This window comes from Podarcis cretensis (assembly GCF_951804945.1).
Source record: "Podarcis cretensis genome assembly, chromosome: 11".
Classification (NCBI taxonomy): Eukaryota; Metazoa; Chordata; class Lepidosauria; order Squamata; family Lacertidae; genus Podarcis; species Podarcis cretensis.
Genome location: NC_137180.1, coordinates 24,945,241 through 24,970,400, shown reverse-complemented (window position 1 = coordinate 24,970,400; position 25,160 = coordinate 24,945,241).

The window sequence follows — 25,160 nt, the reverse complement described above, 5'->3', positions numbered from 1 at the left end:
ACCAGTCAGAAGGCCTTCTCAGTAGTGGTACCCACCTTGTGGAACGCCCTCCCATCAGATGTCAAACAGATTAACAACTATATGACTTTTAGAAGACATCTGAAGGCACCTCTGTATAGGGAAGTTTTTAATGTTTGATGTTTTATTATGTTGTTATATATGTTGGAAGCTGCCTAGAGTGACTGGGGCAACCCAGCAAATGGGTGGGGTATTATTAGTAAAAGGTAAAGGGATTATTATTATTATTATTATTATTATTATTATTATTATTTAGTATAATAGAAATTCTGATAAATAAATAAATAAATGTTGCATAAGTCTAGGAATAGTCTAAAACTTCAATTCTCATGGATGAAAATTACAGCAGAATTGAGGTGCAGAATATACAAGTTTATTGTGTTTCTCTTCTCCCGCTACCTAAAAAACACAGTGGGAAAGCTAGATGATACCGATGTGGATCTCCCATGCCTAAGATGAAATTTACATAATTTATGAAAAATGAGAAATGAATGCCATGATGAGAATATAATTGTTTTACCACTCATGTAGTTTGAATCCCACTCTTTAAATTGACCCTTGCCACTCATTGCGGAAAGCAGTGGCAAACAGTAATTTTACTGACAATGAAACTGTCAGCCAGAAAGGAACATTTGTGAATGTGCTTGACATCTTAATCCAGCAGCTTATGGAGACACTTTAAAATAGTATTAATGAGTTCAGCTATAATTTCCAAAGAACATACAGGAAATTGTTCCCCGTTAGAAAAGAAAATATGAAGGCACATGTGTGAGGGTTTTACCAAACATGGCAGAAAATGAAGAACAGAAAAGTATGGATTCAAACCCAGATACAGAGAGGCATTATTTTTCTCCATTAAACTGAATCTATTCTCCATTAAACTGGATCCATAAGTACATCCTTAGTTTTACAATATTTAAATTCACTCTAGGTGCAATTCTGCCACATTGTTGGACAGATGTTAATGCATAGATCACGTTTGGTCTGATTTCACTGATTTGATAGCAAAATCTGAAGACCTCAATAGAATACCAGTGAGATTTGCTGGTATGGGACCAATCATCTGAGCTACTTTTTGTCTTCAGAGCTCAGATATGTTTGATGGGTACAATGAGTTTTGATTTATTAGACCTTTATATAATGGAACAGATAACTATCTATTTTCATTTAATTAATATTTGTAGTTACAGATAGGTAGCCGTGTTGGTCTGCCATAGTCAAAACAAAATAAAAAAATTCCTTCCAGTAGCACCTTAAAGACCAACTAAGTTAGTTCTTGGTATGAGCTTTCGTGTGCATGCACACTTCTTCAGATACACTGAAACAGAAGTCACCAGACCCTTCTATATAGTGAGAAGGTGGGGAGGGGTATTACTCAGAAGGGTGGTGGGATTGGGTGTTTGGCAGATAGCTGTGATGAGCCTGTTGACGACTCTTAACGACTGCAATAGGTCTTACAGGAAAAAGCAAGGGGCGAGAAGGTGAAAAATGGCTTTGTCATGTATAATGAGATAAGAATCCAATGTCTTTGTTCAGACTAGGTCTCTCCATGGTTTTAAGTTTGGTAATAAATTATTACCAAACTTAAAACCATGGAGAGACCTGGTCTGAACAAAGACATTGGATTCTTATCTCATTAATATTTGTAGTTATGATTAATGTACGTCTTGTCGAAAGCAGTTCTGTGGGGAAAATTTCTAGTGTATAATAAAATTACATTTTATTTGGTTTCTTTTGAAAATGGGGGAAAACCTTTATTTATTTAGACTTATTATTTCCTCATAGAAAGGCTCTGACGTCAGACTGCTAACAGAAGTCCTCCCCGCTCCCCTCCAAAAAAATATGGCTTAGGATGGACATGAGTAAAACCATTTATTCAGAACAAGTCACTTATAGCTTAAGCTCAAGCCTAAGATCACATTCACAGTATACATTTAAAACAATATGCTACCACTTATTTTGCACATCAGAACTGCAAATGCTGTCTCATCATAACAAGGACTCATAATGTTAATGCAGACCCTCCAAGTGTCCCTATTTTCCAAGGACATCCCTGATTTAGAGGAGCAGTCATGATTTCTAATTTGATCCCTGAATGTCCCACTTTTCCTTAGGATGTCCCTATTTTCATTGGAAATATGTTGGAGGGTATAAAGTTATCCAACCCTCAAGCCGTCTGAAAACAATCCTTTATAGGGAAGTTGTTTAATGTTTAATGTTTAATTATATTTTTATATATGTTGGAAGCTGCCCAGAGTGGCTGGGGCAGCCTAATAAGGTGTGTGAGGTATAAATAGTAAAATTATCATTATGGAATGGGACGTCCTATTTTCATCAGAGAAATGTTGGAGGGTATGTTAATAGGGCCATTACATTATGGGGGCATGCCAGAGATGTCTGCTAGAATGGTTTCTGCCTGTATTATGGTACACCAATATATTTCTTTGGCTGGCTGTAAAATATTTTATTTTAGATGATCACTGCACCAGGACATGTCCCAGCACATATCAGAAACAGGTAGCAGAGAAAATTTACCCCTTATCCTGATGTGACTCTAATGGGGGTCTACTAGAATTTTATTTGAGGTTCTGAGGTGCTCAAGAACCTAGCACAAAAGAGCTCTTGCTTCTTCCAGAGATGATGTGATCTCTGTGGGGAAGTTCCTAATGGGGTTTTCCCACATTTCTCATATCCAGATTTTATTCTGCTGCCTTTCCTTTTCTCCAGGACCGCCTATCCCAGCTGCTGCTGCTGCTGCTTCTTCTTCTTCTTCTTCTTCTTCTTCTTCTTCTTCTTCTTCTTCTTCTTCTTCTTCTTCTTCTTCTTCTTCTTCTTCTTCCATGGCCTCACCTACATATTAAGAAAGCCACTTCTTCTTCCTTCCCTGCATTGCACTACTATCAAGCTCTAAACTCATGGACGACCTTCTGAGGGCCACCGGTCATAGGCAAGGAAGCAGGCAGAAAAATGTGGGTTGCCAGAGACAGAAAAGTAGATGCTTCAAATGAATCTCATTTGTGCCTTTCTACAGTAGGCTACATCCTAGCCACACAAAAACCAGAAGTTTGTGCACACATGCAGGAACACACACACACACACACACACACACACAGTGCTCTTCATCTTTCAACAAGGGAAGTAAGACCTATCATCACAGTTCTAGGGCACACTCCAGCCAGGCAAAAGCACTTGAGGAGGGTATGGCGCAGGACCAGTGAGGAAAGGTGAAGCCCAGGGAGGAGTCATGGCTTGTGAAGCCTCCTAAGGCTTGGAAAGAGTACATCATTTGGCCTCCACAACTGAGGTTCAATGCCTCTGCTCTGGACTCTTAGAGTATAATGATCCCTGCATCAGGGATACTATAATGATGCTCATTTGTTTTCTGTGTGAATGAACCATCCCTCAGGACAGGAATATTCCTTTTACAGCATCTTCCAGATATAATGGTAGCAATCTTTTTCTTCAGTAACACACTTTTATCCAAGCGCATTTGTCCACACCTGATTTAGCACATGTCCATGTTTTACGTGAATACCCACAGCATGTACCAGGATCTGCTCTTCAGATTGATGGGAAATTCTTGCATGTGTTAATGTACTGTGCATTGCACACATAAATTAATCCTTGGTGTGTCTTGGAAACATAAAGCCATGGGTTTTTTTATTATAAAAAAGCACTTTGGTTTTCACACCTCATTTGTATACTCCCTGTGATGATGCTACGATCTTCAGGTTCCCTCCAGGAAAACTTAAATCCAAATACATTTCATGTGGCAGGCCTCAGCAAGATGTGCGGCACCTGTTTTGACACATAGGGCACAAGAAAATAATGGAACATTAAACATTTTCTATAAGTAGGCAAGCAGATAAAGGCCTAAGTTTGTATCTTGTAGGTGGAGAGTTTGTTCCCAGGATAAAAGCTTTCCTGAGATGCATATGGTATGTATTTTGAATACTGTTTTAATGTTGCACTAAAGTGGCTTTGTACACATAATGGCATCAAGGAGCCATTGAACATAAAGAGAGGAAATACTCTCCATTAGTCTTTATTTCATAATGTTGCCATTGACTTTTACAGAAATGAATATGCTTCTGGAGAAAGGTCTCCGTAAGATGAACACATGATAATATACAAGCCCAGAGATTATAGGTTAATCACAGGCTCCTAAATTTGCAGCTTCTGTTAGTTGGCCAATAAGCAAACAAAAAACAACACATCATTATTATTTTGCCATCTTTTCTGACTTTTAAATACACTTGTGGAGTGCTTTTTTCTCGGGGGAACACAGGGGTACGCATACCCCTAAACATTTTGTGAATCTTTGTACTTTTGTCCATTTACTGTATTTATTTTTTCCTGATATGAACTATAAAATGGTGATTTTCTTGAGTCAAAATGAGAGTGCCCCTAAACTTTACACACACACACACACACACACACACACACACACACACACACACTGCACTTGTGTACATTGTTTTATGCTCCCATGAAATACTATCCCCACAGTGGTAATCCAAAATGGAACATTCAGTTCCTTCAACTCCTCAAAGAATTTAGAAATTTCAGTACTATTAATCAGTAAATTGTGCAGCTAGGAAACATCACCACAATGCTGTCGCAATGCTCTTGTTATTTTGTCTATAGGACGCACACTTACTGAACAAACAAAGGTGTTTTTACCTGCAAACAGTTTGGGGCTGAACCTACAAAAGTGGGTAAAAATGTTTTAATTAGGAATTGAAGTTGAAAACAACTATGCTACCACTCTTTTTTCACTGAGCGTTCCCTTCGTTGGATTTTTTATTTTTTATTTTAGCAAATGTGACCATAAACAAAATATAAAATAACATTGCAGAACTCTGAACCAAAAATTGTGTTTTTCACAGGCATTTGAATCTCAGGACAAGCAAGCAAGGCTACTTAGATAAGCCTCACCTGAAAGAAGAAGGATCAGGGGAAAGGAATAACTGCTTTCCCTCTTATCTCCACATTTGTATGCACCGCAAGTCTCAGCCTAAAGCACGTTAAACTGATTAGCTATGTTTATTGACATAATAGTTTGTAGGCTAGGACACATGTTGAGAAATATTATCTAACTTATTAATAGGACTTATGACTTGTGAGCTGTCATAAATGCTTACAAAGGAAAAGCACCACAATTTGCTTTTCTATTACTTTAGCAGTATGCCAAATCTTACATTTATAAAATGATATCTATTTACACAGAAGCTGTTAGAAGATTTTAACTGTGTTATTAACAGCTGCTTCTTTTCTTATTGGTAAATTGAAGAGCAAAGTAGAAATAGAGCAATATTAAGGCAGCCACATACTATTCTGAATTAAATCCTAGATTTAGCTTCTAAAACGGCAGGTGTAGTAATAATAATAATAATAATAATAATAATAATAATAACAATGCAACTTATATATAATTTAAGAGGCTCTTTATGTGGTCAAGCCAGCCTCTTTGGTAAGTTACGGTTCTAGCCAAGTCTGTTAAATAGCTCTTTTCATGACTAAAAACTACAGAAACCCCTACATTGAGATGATTCAAGGCAGTCTTCCATAATAATAATAATAATAATATCCCATCCATCTTATTGGGTTGCCCCAGCCACTCTAGGTGGCTTCCAACATATATAAAAACATATTAAACATAAAAAATTTCCCTATATACTGCTGCCTTTAGATGTCTTCTAAAGGTTGTATAGTCATCTCCTTGACATCTGATGGGAGGTTGTTCCACAGGGTAGGTGCCACTACTGAGAAGGCCCTCTAGTTCCCTGTAACTTCACTTCTGGCAGTGAGGGAACCTCCAGAAGGCCCTCGGTGCTGGATCTCAGTGTATGGGCTGAAACCTATAGCCATTGTAGCTTTACAGTCTCTCATTGGTGATTAGAGACTCCTGTTTTCCCCAAAACAATACCATTTTCCAAGTGTACTCCTTGATGAACTACCACCCCTCATCCTTTCCAGTTGTCAGTCATGACCCTGTAAACCCCTCCCCCCCCCCGCGCGCGCCTTCCACTCCTTTTGAGAAGTTTCTTCAACAGCAGGAACATAACTCAGTTGGTAGATCATGAGACTCTTAATCTCAGAGTCATGGTTTGAGGCCCACACTGGGCAAAAGGTTCATGCATTGCAGGGAATTGTACTAGATGACCATTGTGGTCTCTTCCAATTCTGCAATTCTATTGTTCTTCTACATTAAGAAAATGATCATCTTTCTGCCCTTCTGGTTATGCACTTATCACCTATCAACTCCCACCCAATTAAAAGTCATATTCAGAAGCAATGTTGCTGGGTATTCAACATCTGAATGTTCCTTAAATTATTGCTACCCAAACTCATAGCTGTCAACTTTTCCCTTTTCTTGCGAGGAATCCTATTTGGAATAAGGGAATTTCCCTTTAAAGAAGGGAAACATTGACAGTTATGCCCAAACTCCATTTCCCACTTTGACTTGTTTCATATGGATTCTAGTGGCTGAGCTCTGGATATTGATCATACTGTGTTTTTTATTAAAACGTGAAACTTTTTTTCCCTTTTCTAAATTACTTTGTCATGGTTCTGCTTTCTCTCTGAAATCTTTATTCTATTTAAGCCTTTCTTCCTTTAAAATGTAACTTCCTTTTGATCTTGCATACATAGGATACTAACGGATATCTCAGAGGATTAATTTTTCTCTCTCTTTCTTGTGTAAAGCTTTGACTGTTTATCATTTTCAATTATTACCATAAATGAGATATGAAAGAGGGGAACAAAATAAATCTAAAGGAAAGAATGTTGACCAAGAATATTTACCACAACATGCCGTGTCTCTTTAAAGTGTTTTATGATTGACATATGAAAGCGCTTGGAGAAAGTTGCACTTCTGATTTATTATAGATACTCTGCACGTGGTAAAATAAAAAGTGGCACCGTTTCAGAAATAGTCTAAAAATTCATGATAACCTGCAAACCAAATTTACATTACTGTTTCCAAGAAGAGGCAGCTATTGTTTGACAAATTATATCCAGTTTAGCAAAATAAGCCCCATTCCATGCCGAATAAGCATGGGACGCCTTTGCCCGGCGGTACTATGGCCCATAGATTGCAGAAAAATACTGGGCAAGGTTTTGCCCAGTATCTTCTATTCTGATGGGCTCCTGGAAAAAGCTGTCCCATGAGCCCTTGCTGAAGAGGGGAGGGTAAAGCCTATAAAAGGCTGCTTCCCCTGGAGCTCACAGCCATTTTTCTTTGAGCGCTTCCCACCCACCAACCCTCAGGTTAGAGCCTTCACTGAGCAATTATGGGTCACTGGTTGACAGGGCCAGAAATGAATTTCTTTCTCTCAACCTGATTGGCACTTGGTTGTTTTTTTGCCCCCGCCCTTTCCCTCAGTGAAATTATGGCTTTCCTTTGTTAAGTGGATGAACATTGTTTGTATGAGGGTGGAAATGGCATTGGTCAAGATCAACATAGGGGAGATACCCATAAGGGGCCTGAGGAAAGGATTGACCACAGCAAACCCAAGCATGGCTTCGGTATCTGACTGGTTGGAATTTGCACCCTGGTCCTACAGTGAGACCTTGCTTGCTTGGCTTGCACCACAGCAAGGTTCAACACTGTCCGACTCCCGGCATACAGGTTTGGAGAAATCCAAACCCAGTGGATCCATTCCATCAACATGGGGCTTGTGGAATGATGAAATGATCCTGGGACCCAATGCCATGCCAACCCTTGCCCTGCCTGCTGCTGTCAATAAAGATTTGGACTTATTTTATCCCATCACCCTTGAACAGTCTGGTTATTTTGCTGCTCTCATGGGTCACATAATGCACCTGCCTGGGCAATAGAAATCTCCCCTCCACCCACAAAAAAGAGAGAAAATATGACAGACTGCACAGACCTATAGTAGAAATCACATTTAAATTCCATGACCAAAAGGATATGTCTGGATAACATCTTATTGCTAACATTACACTGAAAACAGTAACCAGTGTGCTTAATTGCAATAAACCCATCATAGAGCAGATATTACTTCCTGATATTACTTCAATATAGCTCAAGGCTAGTTTTGACATTATGGTTTCTGTGCTTTCATTTTAAGATGCCAATCTAGAATTGGGTGAAGACTGGATATATCAGCTTTCATTGTGCTGGGGTCCAAGGTGGGTTGAAACCTATGTGACACTGACCTCCTCAAGCAGATGCATCAAGTGACTATGTTCAGGCACACCCATTTTTCTAACATAAGTAGGACTTTGGTCTTTTCATGCTCACAGGAATGTCTTCCGCTATTTTCACTGTATAAAGCACCGTGTTCTCATATGTCACTATTTAATAATTATGTAGGCATCCCCACACTTATGCGCATTCAACTTGTGCACATTCAGCTTTAAGCGCTAGATAGATAGATAGATAGATAGATAGGGGTGGAATGCAGTTGGGCCTCCAGGAAATTTTTTTCCCAATCCCACCCACCATTGAACCCAGTGGTGCTTTGACTATACACGATTTCACGTATACGCATGGTACTCAGGAACATAACCTGGGAGATGCCTGTAAAAATAATTTTAAGCTAGAGTTTTCCCTCTTCTTTCACACAGTTATTCCTCTTGAATTTGTTTCAGTTTACAGTCACAATGCATGTATGCAGGAACTGTTAGAATTCCTGCTCTATGATTGCAGTCATGGGATTGTTGTCTTTCACATGACGGTATATGTTTCGACTCCACAGAATGGGAAGTGATGGAGACAGGATGTTTGTGTTACTGTGTTCCGTGAAGCGGGACTGTTGTCCTTTGTTTTTTCTCTCTGCTGTCTGATGCTAGAGAGAGAGGGAGCCATGTTGCAGTGCTCCATGTGTGTTTATATGTAAATAAAGTAGATTAGCTGAGGTCTGTTACGAACGATGTGTAGACTCTGTGGATCCCTAAGTGTGCCGGTGTCTGTTGGCATATAAACACAGACATGATTCCTGATTGAAAATGCATTTGAATACACATAGATTCGAGCAAACAGTTACACTCCAGCTCCCATATGTTTGTTTGGAGTGTAAGTCTTATATTCATAGATACCTCCAGTCCCAGAATACAGAAATGCCACCTGTAAATGAGAGTCACGATTGGCAGGCAGGCCTTTGCTGAAGACTTTGGGTGAGTCAGCATAGTGAGAGCAGGTATCTGCTCATTCAATAGGGTTTCTATTTTCTCTCCTCCCCTCCCCACCTCATTCTCTGTGTACTCCCAAAATCTGCTCTGGGGGATCCTCTGGGACAGATTTAGAGGGCGTGCAAAGGTATGGAAAAAAGAAATGGGAAGACCTGTTTCATAAGTGAATTTCCATTAAACAAATAGGTGGACATCACTGTTTTTCTTCCCAATGGGATTAATCAGGCCACCTTCTGAATGGTGCCCAACTTATGATCCCAAGTTCAATATGCATAATGGTAAAAAGGAAGGTGTGAAATAGCCGGGCAGCATGAATTTTAAATATTACATATCCTATCAGGAGGGAAAAATAGAACATTAATTTATCCTGAGTAAGACTAGCACATCCATCACAACTGCCCTTGGAAGCTGTGATATCATTTGTACTGAGAAATAAAGCGGGAGCCTCACACATATTTCTCACACCCGTACTCTAAAAATCAGGAGAGTAAATTAAAATATGTCACCAGAATCAGTAAAATGTTTGACAGGAACAAGGGCAGATTTTGCACAATAAAGACAGGGTTTTTTGGGGAGGGGGGAATACAGCAGTTTTCACAATCTGGAGATGCAGACAGGTGACCAGGAGCTATTTGGCAGCCACTTTAACATTTTTACGAGTGTTCATTGTAACTACAAAGAATGTGGTTGTCTTACAACTCTCTGCAGTGGCTCAGAAACCTGTGGAAGTGGGAGACTCGGCCATAGGCCAGAGAAATCCAATGCTCTGCATGGTCAGCCACTCACCTTTTCATGTTACATCTGCAGCATAGAAGGCACTGCAGATCACCTGTTACCTATCCTGCTCAAGCATTTTGAGAAATCTTAGGTCATCCTTACCCCACCCAATACCCCACCCAATCTTAGGCCAACCTTACCCCACCCAATACTGGTATTGCCCTGGTTTCTACAGAAGTGGCACTGGCATTGGAAAAGCCACAGAATGGGCTCTTCCCACATGACCTGGGTCTTCCAACATTGATCAATGAGTGCGGGAGGGAGAAGTCATGCAGCAGCGGCAGCATGGCTTAAGAAGAAGAAGAAGCCTCAATTCTTAGTGGCTACTACATGGTTTGTGGTCACCTGTTTCTATTCACAGTCTAATTAAAGAAAATGGAGGGGAGCAAAAATAAATAAAATTAAACCTTGACTTCAGAAAATGCTGTCTTAGAGCATAGGTGGGGAAACTCAGGGACCAAATGACCCAGAAGTATACCCCTTTCAACCCCCCAGACTCTCTCAATGCTACAATAGATCTTATCTACCTAAATTGCCTATATCAACATAAGAAGGTCTCCTTCCTTTCCACTATCCAACCTGCCAATAGTATACATGGATTCTTAAATTTTGGCAGCTTCCACTTCTCTTGTGTATCTAATATCTTCACTGGGTGAACACAAATGCACATGACTATTAACAAACACACACACACACACACACACAGTCATACCCTATAGATAATATATATTGAATCAAATGAACTTTCCCTCAGTTTCTTCTAACTCAAGATGGCAGGAAATAGCTAGTTACAGGTAGGTAGCCATGTTGGTCTGCCATAGTCAAAACAAAATAAATAAATAAATAAATAAATAAATAAATTTTTTTAAAAAATCCTTCCAGTAGCACCTTAGAGACCAACTAAGTTTGTTATTGGTATGAGCTTTTGTGTGCATGCACACATCTTCAGATAAGAAGGAAATAGCTAGTTTTCTTGAGCAATTTTACCTGTCAGCACTTATAACGCAGAAAGACCAGTAAGTGCCACATGCTACCAAATGCAATTTCAGTGTATGGACTGCGTGACTTCTTGTCAGTTCTATTTCTTTGAGTCTATTTTAAACTTTGATTGGGAGGGGGGTTGTTTTGTTATGTTTCTAAAAGTTCCTCAGCTGAAGAATCCGAGATCTAAGCTCATCTCCAGGACACATTTGCAAATAACTGCGTTGGCTGATTGGGATGCATCTGTGTCACTGCTACCTGCCAGGAACACTGCAGCCTTAGAAACAATGTTTAGCTGATGCCGTGGGGTCATTTCCAGATGTACATCTAAATGACAGCTTACCTTGCCAAACAGCTTTGGCATTCCCAGGGGGTATGTAGATTTCACTGCAGGTAGTGGGTACTTTGTTTTCAGTATATCCCTCGGTGCCAAGTCGTATTCCCATTATTCTTCTTGAAATATTTCCAGTGGTGCTTCTTGTCCATCACAAGTGATCCTTAAATAAAAATGTCATTGTTCTTTCAGAACCCTTTAGTGCCTCAGACAGAAAGAAAAAGATCCAGCCTAGATATTAGTGATAATGACTGTTATATATTTTGGACGTTCAAGACATGAAAGGGAAAACATTAGGATAAATTACATATTAAGAGTCATTTTACTCTTCTCTTATGGATGAAATATCTCTTCATAGCTATTCAGTTCCTGCTACCTCTGCACAGAGCTGACTTTATTAAACAGTAGGGGTTTCTCAATACGGAGGGGAAAACGATGCTGCTAAGCAGATTGAGAATGACTGAAGAAATGGAATTTATATAGGCTGAATTTATCCTCAAAGTAGGTATGCCCAAACCTTTCAAGGACTGCAAATTATCTGCTTTCATCGCAGACGCTGCTTTTTCAACACCTATAGCTCTCTGATATGAGACATTCAGGATAACATTATATCGAAAATAAATCCAGTCAGTAAATGTCTGTCACCCTGATCTACCTAAGGAAATTTATATGCATCAATAGGCTTATGCTTGCTGGACTGAGAACCACAGGTCACAGGTAAGTCAAAGAAGCCTTCAGGTGAACATGCAGGTGCACACCTGAGAAAACATGTATTCCAGCCCATCCAGAATTCCCAATGGACAGGAATGATGGGAGTTGTGGTCCATATCCGCTAAAGGTTACCATGATGGGGAAGGCTGATACAGTGGTACCTCGGGTTGCAGACGCTTCAGGTTACAGACTCCGCTAACCCAGAAATAGTACCTCGGGTTAAGAACTTTGCTTCAGGATGAGAACAGAAATCGCGCGGCAGTGGTGCAGCGGCAGTGGGAGGCCCCATTAGCTAAAGTGGCGCCTCAGATTAAGAACAGTTTCAGGTTAAGAACGGACCTCAAGAATGAATATCTACACATCATTGCTTCAAATGCATCCTGATGTTCACTCCAAATAGCATCCCCATCTCTGCCACGTTAACTACTTAGTCCTTAGTCAGCCATTAGAGCTGGATTTCTTAAAATGAAATGTGCCCAACAGAATTTGTTCTATGGGGAGTTTTATTTTATCATCTTATTCTGTTACAGTTGATGCATTCTTATTTTAATATGTAAGCCACCTTGGAGAAAATTTTATCTGGAAAGGCAGGGTTATAAACCTTTTTTAAAAAAATAAAACCAAATCCAGGCCAACATTATCTACACCAGTATTTCAGTAACAACAAAACCCAGTCAGGTGTCACTAGGTTTCTTCAGTCTCTTTGTTCAAATATTCTTAAGGTGGGTACAATCAGCTTGCGGAGAAGGGATGAGAGTGTGGTGGAGGTACAACTGTAGCTTCCATGCACTGATCATTTTTTGTGCACAGAACCAGATTACATGCCTGCAGTTGTGTGCAGGAAGGAAAGATTGGCATGTGGAGTTGCGGACAGCTCTCTTCTTCTATATACTGTTCTACTCATGTATTTCCAGGCCTTCCTCGTTCTGCTGCATAATGAAATGTCCACTCTATAGCCCTTAACTTTCCAAACTTCGTCTCAGCCCCAGAAATGCTCAGTAGAAACAACAGGACTGTAGGCCAGTGCTGGCAAAGTAATTTGCACTGGCTGCTGCACATAACAGGTGTTAATAAATTACATTTACACAGAAAAGGATGGTGAGGTAATACCTCATTCTGCATCATTCACAAATCACTTTCTCAGACTCAGGCACCCTGCAGAGCAGCAGAATTTGTGTGAGAGGAGGCAAGCATGCACAGAAACACATTTGAATGACTATGGAGAAGAAGCAAAAAAATAAATGTGATAACAAGGGGGGTGGGCAGAGATGAAATGGCTCCTATGCCACTGAAAAGTTTACGTTTTTATAGGCAAACAGATTTTTATGTTTTCCAATAGTCATTAAAATACCACAGCAAAAATAAAACTTCAGGATCGTAGAAACTGTCATATATTGAATCAGACTACTGCGCCGTCTTAATTCAGTATTGTCTACTCAGACTGGCAGACTCCAGGGTTTCAGAAAGAAGTAATGCTGTGGATTGTACCTGAGACCTTTTTCATGCAAAGAATGTGCTCCGAATGATTGCATCAGTGCAGTAGGTCATAGGAGCCATTAGTAGAATTTCCACATGGGTGAGAGTGTTCCTAAATAAGGTAAAAAGGTAAGGGAACCCTGGGCGGTTAAGTCCAGTCAAAGGCGACTATGGGGTTGCAGCACTCATCTCGTTTGCAGGCTGAGGGAGCCAGCATTTTTCCACAGGCAGCTTTCCAGGTCATGTGGCCAGCATGACTCAACCGCTTCTGGTGCAACCGATCACTGTGACGGAAACCAGAGCACACAGAAATGCTGTTTACAGTACCTATTTATCTACTTGCACTGGTGTGCTTTTGAACTGCTGGGCTGGCAGGAGCTGGGACAGAGTAACAGGAGTTAACCCCATCACAGGGATTCGAACCACCAACCTTCTTATCGGCAAGCCCAAGAGACTCAGTGGATTAGACCACAGTGCCACCCACATCCCTAAGTAGTCCCTCTGAATTGGGGCCAGGATCCATCTCCAGCCTCACTAGCAATGAAAGACAATAATGGGCCGTACTCCACAAAAGCTGTTCTGTGTCCTGGCTACAATATGGCTACACCAAGAATGGTCATTGAGCCAAAGTGGTAGTGCCGGCCAGAATGGTGATGGGAAGTGGGGTTCCAAATGGCCTGCATAGCTTTATGTTTAATGTTAGCCTTCTTCCATATTGCAATATAAAGTTCACTCATTGCTAAAGCCCACTATTTGATAGGAAGTTATGATTCACAAATTGAAAGATTTGGACCTGGGGTAACTGTGTCTGCATATACTTTAGTATATACTCAGTGACTTATGGATCATGATCTATGAAGCAAACCATTGTGAAACCTGAAGAACTGTGTGGTTTTCTGATACCGCGGGACATAATTTGTACTTTGCAAATGAAATCCTCTGGATAAAGGTAGCCAAGCTTCATTTGTAATATCTAACATCCATGACTTGATCTAAAGAACCACAGATGGAAGGCAGGAAAAATGGACTTTTCCCATTCACTACTTCTTACAGCTTCCTGTACACCTTCAAAGTTCTTCCAGGGTGTGAGAAGACCCTCCTAAACAGTGTGAGATAGGTCACAGTCAGGCACGCAGAAGGATTAGTCAAAATCAGATAGTGGCACCTTTCACCGTTACCTCCAGTGTGGTCCAGATATGTCTGAAGTGTACCTTTTTTACCTTACACAATAATCGGACTAGGGTTTCCTGTGTCATCTGCTTTTTAAACAGATGTTTTATTAGTGTAAGCCTCCTCATCTGTTGAGGAATTTATGAGGTTATTGTGCAGTGTTTTTTATTCTGCAATTTTGTTACTTTTCAAAGAAGTAATGTAAGCAGGTCTGCAATTATTTTTAGTCACAAAGGGTAAGAAGTAAACAAACCAACTATGGTTTGGCACTGCAGTTGCATGGTACAGGTTTGGTTTGCAAGAAAATGATAGGCTTTGTTCCACTCTGTATGGAAGGGATTTGCACCAAACATCAATGCATAGCACTCTCCTTGTTCTAAATACTCAGCTGCAAGCTTATTCAGTTTGCTACCTATGTCGTGGATGTATAGATTTGGAAAACCAGCACCTATGTGATATGGGTTGAATCTACTGCTAAAATGGAGAACTAGGCTTGGCATGATTAGCTGTACAATTAGTTATCAACCCCTTTTCTTCTTGGAGTCTGAACAATCTATCCCTCACACATCTTACTTTTGTATTGTTTGTTGACCTTCTCTTGATCTCCAAATTAATTAGACTTTAGTTGCCATCTCCTGAAGGCTGGGCATCTATTCAGGTGTGTTGTCTTTTGAAATGTGATCAATGCTGACAGGATTTATCTCAAACAAAATGTAGGACAACAGATATGCCTGGTGTAATTCCCATGAAGTAAACCCTGTTACACCTTGGTGGAATTTGGTCCAATGTATGGATGCAATATATTGTGTAATAAATGAATGAATACAGCTTTATGAGATGCCATATTTTGCCATGATATAAAAATATCTTGTAATAGGGTGACAGACTTTATTACCTTCCATAAAGATTTAGGGCCTTCTCCAGTGAACATCCTGTTAGCTGTGTAAATTAATGTTGAGTCATCCTAGTGAGAAGACTCAATTACCTTCAATATTGAAATTTAGAATACCATTCAGGAGAGAAAAGGAAAGGGATGGACGTCAAGCCAGCAAGGGGACAATAAAGAGAAGGAGAGAGGTTTTATGATGCATATTGAGTCAATAATGTACTTAAAGTCCAGAAAACCCACAAAGCCATTCAAAATATGGGCCTAAGTTTCCAAAAGAACCAAGCACCCTCAAGGGGAAATGGGCATTAGTAATAGTTCAAGTCCTGTTTATTCAGCGATGTGGAGGAAAGAAGTGCTTAGCCAAAAAGAAGAAAAGAAAAAGAAATCTGTTTAGCACATAAAAGGGAGTGGTTTGCAAATCTAGGAGGGATAGCAAGAAAGGGGAGGGGAGGAAACCAACTGTGGATTTGGATGGATGAAAAGAATGATTCACTCATAATCATGGGTTAAGCATGTGCTCAGAAATGTAGCTGGCCTTTGGGAGGAAACAAAGAACTCAGTGGCCAGAGAAAGGCACACTGTGCATGTGCTGCAGTACTTTCATACCTGGAAACGGGGGGAGAGAGCTAGAGAGTCCATGCGGCTCATGGGGAGACCCTCCCTGGAGTCTAAAAAGAAAATGTCATTGAGGGTGAAGGAAGCCCCGAAGAGGCCGCAGACACAGTGGGGCTTTGTTTATGCTGCTCAGCCTCCCCGCCTAACAGCTCTTGTGTAGGGTAGCGCAGCAGCTGCTTTCCTGCGCATGTTCCAGCCTCCTGCCAGCACCAGAGCATCAACTCTACTTATGGATATTTTTGGATACAGTATTTTCAGTTTGGATAGAAGAGAAAGTGGTAAAGAAGGCACTTAAAGGGTGGTTAGAGGGTCACCCCACTTTACATGATTTAACTTATGCACATAGTATCCTGGAACATAACCCCCAACATAAGTGGGGAGTTGCCTGTACGTTTAGGGTTGTTGGCCAAATACTGAATCCTCACAAAAGAAGATGCACACCCAAAACAAAATGTGAATCCTTACGTTTTGTTTTATGTGCATGCATTACGATTTGCACTAGATTTTAAGAGTTTTGGACTGAAGGTTTGTTTTACTGTTACTGCTATTTTGAAAGATAGCAGGTCCGCATCACCACCACTGGTGCTCCTCACTGCCACTAGAGGTTGGCAGAGGGGGAGACTGCATTCTACCCTAACCCCGCCATCAGTATCGGCTTTAAAGGTTGCCTAAAATATGTTAAGGGTTGTATTAAAAGCAGTGCTAAGTTCCACTTGCACAATTGGATTTCCCCTTCTCCTCCTACAGTGCAGTCACTAAATGTGTCCCATGGATTCTCCCAACCCCCCAGAGCAGATCTGGGGAGGTGCAAAATTATAGTTTGGGAAAGAAAGGGGGAAACCCCATAGCACATGCAGAAACTGTTGCGCTGATAGGATACATACATACAGCTCTAGATAAATACCATAAAATTGTGGGGGGCATGTTTGAGAATTAACAAGCACTTCATAATAATCAAATATCCCTCTCTGCTTGTTTCTCAATTCTACAGAATATGCACAAATTACTATTTTTTTTAAAAAAGAGAAATGGGAAGAACACTGCTTTGCTCAACATAACAGCTCCCAGTAACAGCCACAAAACGCCTTTCATTCATAATTATTCCCGAAAACAATCTGGTTTGGAGAAAGAAAATGATATGGCACTCTTTGTCCAGATGAGCAAAGAGGGAATTGCACTAGATGGCAGCTAGACAGTTGCTCTATATGGAGATTCTCTTAGGGGAGTCGAAGATGATTTCAGCTTATTAAAGAAAGCTAAATTACATCTTGTGTACTGACCATATGGACAGCGAAACACAAGCCCTGATTGACCAGTGAAAATCCTGTCACTTGGCTATGCTAAAAGGGATGTCATTCAGCAATATACTGGAAGCATTCATTATGCTAATTTGGATAAATAGATGGAGGGAAACATCCCTGACGCATTTCTCTTTGCAGACAGGTGTGACAATGGGAAACCTTATCAGGCGAGCGGTACAGCTTTTAGAGGATGCTTTCTAGAAGAGAGAGGAAGGCATTAAGGGCAGCAGAATGGTAATTTGAGAGGTAATTTGATTTTGTGAACTCCATGTGACTTTTGAAACTCCGCATGAAATTTTGATGAGTGTCCACAGCTAATCTGGGAGGTCAGGCAGCCATGCTACCTGCTGAATGTCCTTTCTTTCCTACAGGCTCAAGATACATTCAATCAAGGTGTGTGTTTCTCGTTGAATTGCAATCTAATACCTAAAATAATGTTCGAGGCAGTGTGCATTAACATTTGTCAACTTTAATTTGTCACCGCTTTATGCACAAGCAGTCTGAAGAAGTGATTTGGTTACAATCTATACCCTTGATTCTTTCAGGAGGGGGAAAAAATAAAACAGAGAGGTTTCGGGAAAGATAAAGGGGGTGGAAAGGAGGCATGGGGGGAAGTAATAAAAGAGTTGCAAGCTAAATGACTAAAGGATTTGAGGGAGAGAGAAGTATGGCTGCAAAAGTTAATGCAAAAAAAATAATGAAAGAGATCTGATGACTAAGCACTGCATGAGTTTGTTCAAAGAATGCTGTAGGATTTAGAAAGAGAGGTGAATTCAATCAGCAAAGGAGAATCTTTTCGCAGTAAGAGTTCCAGAGAGTCTTCCTCAGCAGAGGTATGTTTTGATAATTGCTTAAGACTTTTTCTAAGCAGTAGCAGGAGCTTTTTTTAAAAGAGAGAGAGAGAGAAAGGAATTGCATTATAAAGTTAAACACATTATTCTTCAGCATGCTATTACAGTTTATGCAAGAACCACTTTAATCTGTTCTGTGCTCTTGCTTGCACCATTTTGGAAAAAGGAAATCGAATGCAGGACCCTTTACTTTCATCCCTCCATTCATTCCATTGTCTGTTTTTGTCTGTACTTTCCACTAAGAAGAAATGTTTGTTCTTTTCTTTTCTTTCCCTTTTTTTGGTAAATAAAATATCATCGTTATTAGGATTAGATAAAAATAGTCATTTTTTATTTACTCCTGTTCTCAACAAAATTTGCAGAAATGTACCGATATGCTACATCACCAGTACAATTAACTATGCCTTCCTTTCAGTGTGCTGTGATACAGCCTTGACACACACATCAGTCAACAACCTGAGTTTTACTCCATAAAGAATCCACATATTTGTCTTACAATAGATGGCATTTTCAGCCCTTCTTTATGTACGCAGAATATGCCGCTCATTGAAAAGATCTCAACAAATAGTCCATAATAATGTTAAATAATGAAATTGTGGCCTTACTCCCTCTTTCCCAACTATTTTATTCTGATATATCATTCCAGGTTTTCACAGTTAAATATATCCATATATAGTGTTTTTAGAACATACATTTGTTGTAACCTACCAGAGAACTTTAGGTTACAGGGTGGTATACGAACATTGTTAATAAATCCTAAGCACACTTATTTGAAAGGAAGTTCAGCTTAACACAGTGGCGCTTACTTCTGTGTAAAACTTCTGAGTAAATGCAGATTACTGGGTTGTAAGTTGTGATTTAGGATCAGTCCGGAGCCTCACATACACTGAGATTTCCTAGGTGCGCAGAAGTTGCCTTATCCCTAGCCAGACCATTGATTCATCTAGCTCAGTCTAGACTGACTAGTCTAGACTTGAGAGCAGCAGCTCTCAAGAGTTTTAGACCAGCATCTTTTTCAGCCCTCTCTAGAGATGCCAAGTGTCAAACCTGGGAACGTCTGCATGCAAATCATCAGCTCTACCACTTCCTTTGAGGATAAGAAAAGAAAAGTGAATGCATGCATCAAAATCGTTACAGTCTCAACAAATCACAGTGTTTGGAGAGATTGTTTCTGCAGCAAGAGAGAAACACTTCTACAGTTTCCCTGTTTCTTCCTTTGGGCCAAATATTGATTTTAAAAATCCAAGCACAAGGGGAAAAAACAGGAAGAATCATTACCTTTGTCCGTGTCAGTGAATGAAATGTGCATACCAGACAATAATATATTATTTTCCGACCCCCACCCCTGAACCTGCGGTTAGAAAATAAGCATTTCATGAGTGCGTATTGCACTCTCTGATTCATTCTCTCTTAATTAAAACAAACATACAAAGCAACACAAAAAAACTTACTAAACAGTCCATATGTACAAGGGACAAAAAGCAACTCTTCTCTTTTGTTTTGGCAAGAAAATCATTAATACATGTGGTGTAGTTTGGATAGCAAACACTGCATTGTCATTATAAATTCTTTAGGAGTCAAGCTACACAGTAACATAGAGTTTGTTGCCTTTGATTTCTTCAGCAAGCCTCTGAATTGTTCCACCTTTGTTTCAAAAATAATTTGCAAGGCCTTTTTTCTTGGACATAATAGAAAAAGCTGGATTAATATTTCACTAATTATAAGCACTGAACTGAAGAAAAAATAGGCATGCAAAGCTAGCATTTAACAAATTCTAACATCATTACGTTGAACTGAAGGCATTATACAACTGTGACTTGTGTATAATTAAAATAAAGCTCCTTCACCCTGGTCTCAGCAGAGTTTGCAAATTCTTGCAGTGAATTTTTAAACACCCAGCTAAAAATATGCAGTCAGTTTGGATGCTATAAAACGGTGAAGTTCAAGTCAAAACTAGAAACCATGCAAATTTCAATGACATCCCACATAAAAATGCATATTTCATGACAGCTCACCTAGAAGTAGACATTCCATGATTAAATATATGTATTTTGCTTGTGGAGAAAAATAAGATTGTGGCACTGAGATGGGATGACCATAAATTGAATACATACACACACACACACACACACACACACATATATATATATATATATATGTTTGTGCCCCTTGAGACCTGTATATGCTATTCTTCTACATTTGTAATCTTCCCAGTAGATAATTTCTTAAAATATGAATGCTGTGGTTGACTTAAAACCATTTGCCATCACCCAATTCACATCACAGGGCTAAGATCCAAGGTGTCCTGACGGGGAAGAGAAAGAGAGAGTTGGTCTACCATCTGTAATGTTTCTGGGTTCATAGTGGAGGTGTTGAAATGGTGCCTCCATGTGTTGTTGAACTCCATCCCTCACCAGCCCCAGTTGATGGTCATGGATTATTGGGAATTCTGGTTGGCTGCTGTGGGAAAGAGGATGCAGGTCTAAACAAACATTTGGTCTGATCCAGCATGACTCTTCTTAACGCTCTTCTGACTGTAAGCCCACTAGCTAGTGCCATTTCTGTATTGTTGCCCCTAAAACAGGTGCTGAGTAACCATAGCAACTTCCAGTACATTTTTTTTTTTAAAAAAATGGGAACCACAGTTGGGACATGTTAGGAGAAAGCAAGAAACTAAGCCAGGAAATGCCACAATGGTGACCACTTGACATTATTGGTCCCATCAGGCCGAGCCACCATCATCAGTGGTCAGGGGTGGTGGCAAGTATATTCCATTAACACCCGGAGGTCACCACAAAGGCTTCTAATGAACTAGATATCCTATCAAGGCTCTTATTTCCATCTGGACCTCACTGGAACTCAGTTCCGGCACCTCTCAGGTGGGCGCCATTGCCATTATAAGAGAACAAGGGTGAGTTCATGGTGAGTTCCACCACCTTCTTCTAGAAAAAATAGCACTGCATACTATATTATACCATATAGAAAATGCCTCAGAGAGCATATTTGGGGTACTAGCAATGTCTACTGTTTAAGGCTTATCAGCACTGACAGGGTGCACCATTTGCAAACAAACAATCAGGAGTTAACCAATTGTTCCTTTGTGGTCACGTCCATGACTGACATCAGGTGTGGAGCAGGTGGGTATAGATTGTGGAGAAAGCTTCATGAGCCAAACTGGAATTTATTCCAGGCCTAATTAGCTAATTTATGCTATAACTTAAATATTTATTTCCAGGGAGAAGAGAATTTTATGTCGAACAAGGTTAGACTTTGGGACTGTGTAACTAATACAACCAGCCACTTGTTTTTGTTTGTTTGTTTTTGTTTTCTTAATTTTTATTATTATTAAAGATTTCTTAGTTTACAAAAATACGTGCATTGTCTCTTTTTTCAAGTTGTGTTTTCTACAGATTAGTTTCATTTGTTGTGAGACATTACTGTTGTGTAGAGTATAAGGTTGAGAAGAAAAGAGGGGGGAAGAGGGTTGGGTTGGGTTGGTAATGCTTCTATTCATCTACTTAGTGTATGTGTGGGGTTTTGTGTCAGCGTCACTTATGTGGGTTCTCTTTCTGTTCGCTTGTTATATTTCCTTAGTGATGAGAGAAGTTAGGAGTGGCCTAGGGTTTGGTTGGTTGTCTTTGGTTGGGTGTGGTATGATTTCAATCAGCCATGTTATGAGTAAAATAATATCAAAAGATTAACAAAGGGAAATATACCAGAAAGGGGGGGGGAGAGACAGAGAGAGAGAGCCTGCATGGTGTAGTGGTCAAGAGTGGTGGACTCGTATTCTGGTGAACCGGGTTTGCTTCCCCGCTCCTCCACATGCAGCTGCTGGGTGACCTTGGGCCAGTCACACTTCTCTGAAGTCTCTCAGTCTCACTCACCTCACAGAGTGTTTGTTGTGGGGGAGGAAGGGAAAAGAGATTGTTAGCAGCATTGAGACTCTTTAAGGGGAGTGAAAGGTAGAATATCAAGTCCAAACTCCTCAAGCTCCTCCTCCTCCTCCTCGTCTTCTTCTTCCTCCTCCTCTTCCTCCTCCTCCTCTTCTTCTGTATCTATATATCTAGCATGCACACAGAAAATCAATGTCTTCTATTTTTTAGATAGACTTAAAAATGAAAACAAGTTTGGGTAGTTTTACTTTTTAATAGCCATCTTTCTTTGGGTTGAAACTACTCAACTGTAAAAGGTAAATCTGTGAATCACTGGGTAAGTAGCTTCACATTAAGGTCTGATTGTGATCCTCTGGGTAGGGCAGTTCCATGTCACATCTAATCCCTGTCTTCTGGCCACACTGCGCAAAAAGCAACATGCCAAGATTAAATCATATACTACTTCAAGCCTGTGAAGTAATGTGCTACCCAATCAATCTAGACACCTGAATCTCATTTTCAGGATGCCAAAGGTTCTTTCAGTGATGGATCTGCTGGCTAGATGCATTGCATTATAATTTTCCTCTGAGGAAACAGAGGGATTAGCAACAGGATTCATGAACCATGCCCTTAAGGAATGTCTCCTGGAACATAAAAGTATATTATTCGTATGAAGGCCTGTCCTGAATAGTAATTGAGATAATGATGATAATGATGACAAATAATGTAATTATGCACTATATTTAGCCAGAAGTCTCACTCACTGAAGCAATCTGTTCTGAAACTCAAGTGCCAGCTCATATCTCCCGAGAATGCCTCGCCATTATATGGGTTTCCTGGGACCATCTCTCTTGTACAGAACAATATTGCATGTTTATTGAGCTCAGGACCATTTTGTTTTCCTGGAAGCCTTCTCTTCATCCTACTGGGCCATATAAATGTGTTTAATAATTTGACTCCACTCAAACTCTTTTATAGCTGTCATCACTGTACCCTCTGGGGTCTTTAAGATGGACCCAATCCATCATCCCTGCCAGATCCTTCAGAGTTTCTCAAAAGCTGCAGGCTACTCTGTTCCAGATTTTACACTACTCTAGAAAACCAGAGAGTACTCTTTGAAGAATGAGTGTATGGTTTGGCTATGTTTGTTTTTATATATGACCGACTTTTCCATGGGAAAACTCTCAATGCACCTTACACTGAGAGATGTTAAAATGCCAATCAAATATAACAAATTACAACATTTTATTTCCACTTACCATTGAACTCAATGGGACTTAGAAATAAGACCCTCCACGTGTCCCTTTTCCAGAGACAGTCCTGGATTTACAGAAGCTGTCCTGGTTTCTGATTTGATCCTGGAATGGCCCACATTTCTTTAGAATGTCCCTATTTTCATCAGATAAATGTTGGAGGGTATGGCATTATGCGACCCCCTAATCCAAGGAGATAAGTAACTACACAACCTTTAGAAGACACCTGAAGGCAGCCTTGTATAGGGAAGTTTTTTATGCTTTATGCTTTATTATGTTTTTATATATGTTGGAAGACACCCAGAGTGACTGGGACAAATTATTTTTATTATGGAATAGGACGTCCCTATTTTCATCGGAGATATGTTGGAAGGTATGCATGTATAAGGGACGCGGGTGGCACTGTGGATTAAACCACAGAGCCTAGGACTTGCCGATCAGAAGGTCGGCGGTTCGAATCCCCGCAACGGGGTGAGCTCCTGTTGCTCGGTCCCAGCTCCTGCCAACCTAGCAGTTCGAAAGCACGTCAAAGTGCAAGTAGATAAATAGGCGGGAACATAAACGGCGTTTCCGTGCGCTGCTCTGGTTCACCAGAAGCGTCTTAGTCATACTGGCCACATGACCCGGAAGCTGTACGCCGGCTCCCTCAGCCAATAAAGTGAGATGAGCACCGCAACCCCAGAGTCGGCCACGAGTGGACCTAATGGTCAGGAGTCCCTTTACCTTTACCTTTATGCATGTATAAGATTGAGCTCTCAATGTACTGAAAGGTATATAGAATTGGTGTAGTACCTTCCCTGATCCATCTCCTATGTTGCACTCTTAGAATCATATTTTGTGCACAGAGAAGGAACTCCACTCTGCTTCCAAATCTGATGTTCTTTTAGAATGAGGCAGAACTTGTAAAAACCTGAGAGAAAGGATCTTAAGCAAAGCCAGTGCTTTTTTTTCTGGGGGTACTCAAGGGAACACAGTACAGGCACCCCCCCTCTCATGTTAAAAGTGTGTCACTTTCTGTGACAACTCCATGGTGAGTACTGACACCTTTTCTTTTTAAAAAATCATTGGGCAAAGCATATATGCATATGGAATCCATGCAAGGATTTCTGCTTGCACAACGGAACGTTATCCCCCCTTTTTGGGGTTCCCCCAACACTTTGGAGCAGATCTGGGGAGGGTTCACAGGATAGGGTAGGTCCTGCTGTACAAGCAGAAATACTTGCATTGACAGGATGTGTTAGTTGAATGCCATCCCATATGTTTTAGAATAGTAAATATTGACAGGTAGCTTAAATACAGCTGAGGTGCCTATTTTTGGATACAAATTTATTTATTTCTAAAGCTTCTGACTTGCCTTTCCAACCCCCTTGGAACATTCATAGCGATGTACGAAAAATTTAAAATCAATATAATAAACTTTGCATCCAGCTCCTGAAGAACTAGATGCCAGTTTAAGGAACTGAAGCCAAGTCCCCAACTTTTGTAATATTTTACCTCTGAGTAGAGCTACAGCAAGTGTGTATGAATTTGTTCTAACCTGTTGACGAATACTGATAACATCACAGGCCACCTAATCTGAAAAAAGACATTCCTGTTCAACCTTGACTAATATCAGTCCAAAAACGAGACAGCAAAGACAGCACAAAATAATCCAAAACACCTAACCGGAGACAGACTATAACAAAGTATAGTTGGCAGGCACACGGAATAATGCATGGTGTCAACAAATCCTGTCAACCAAGTAAACAGTTAG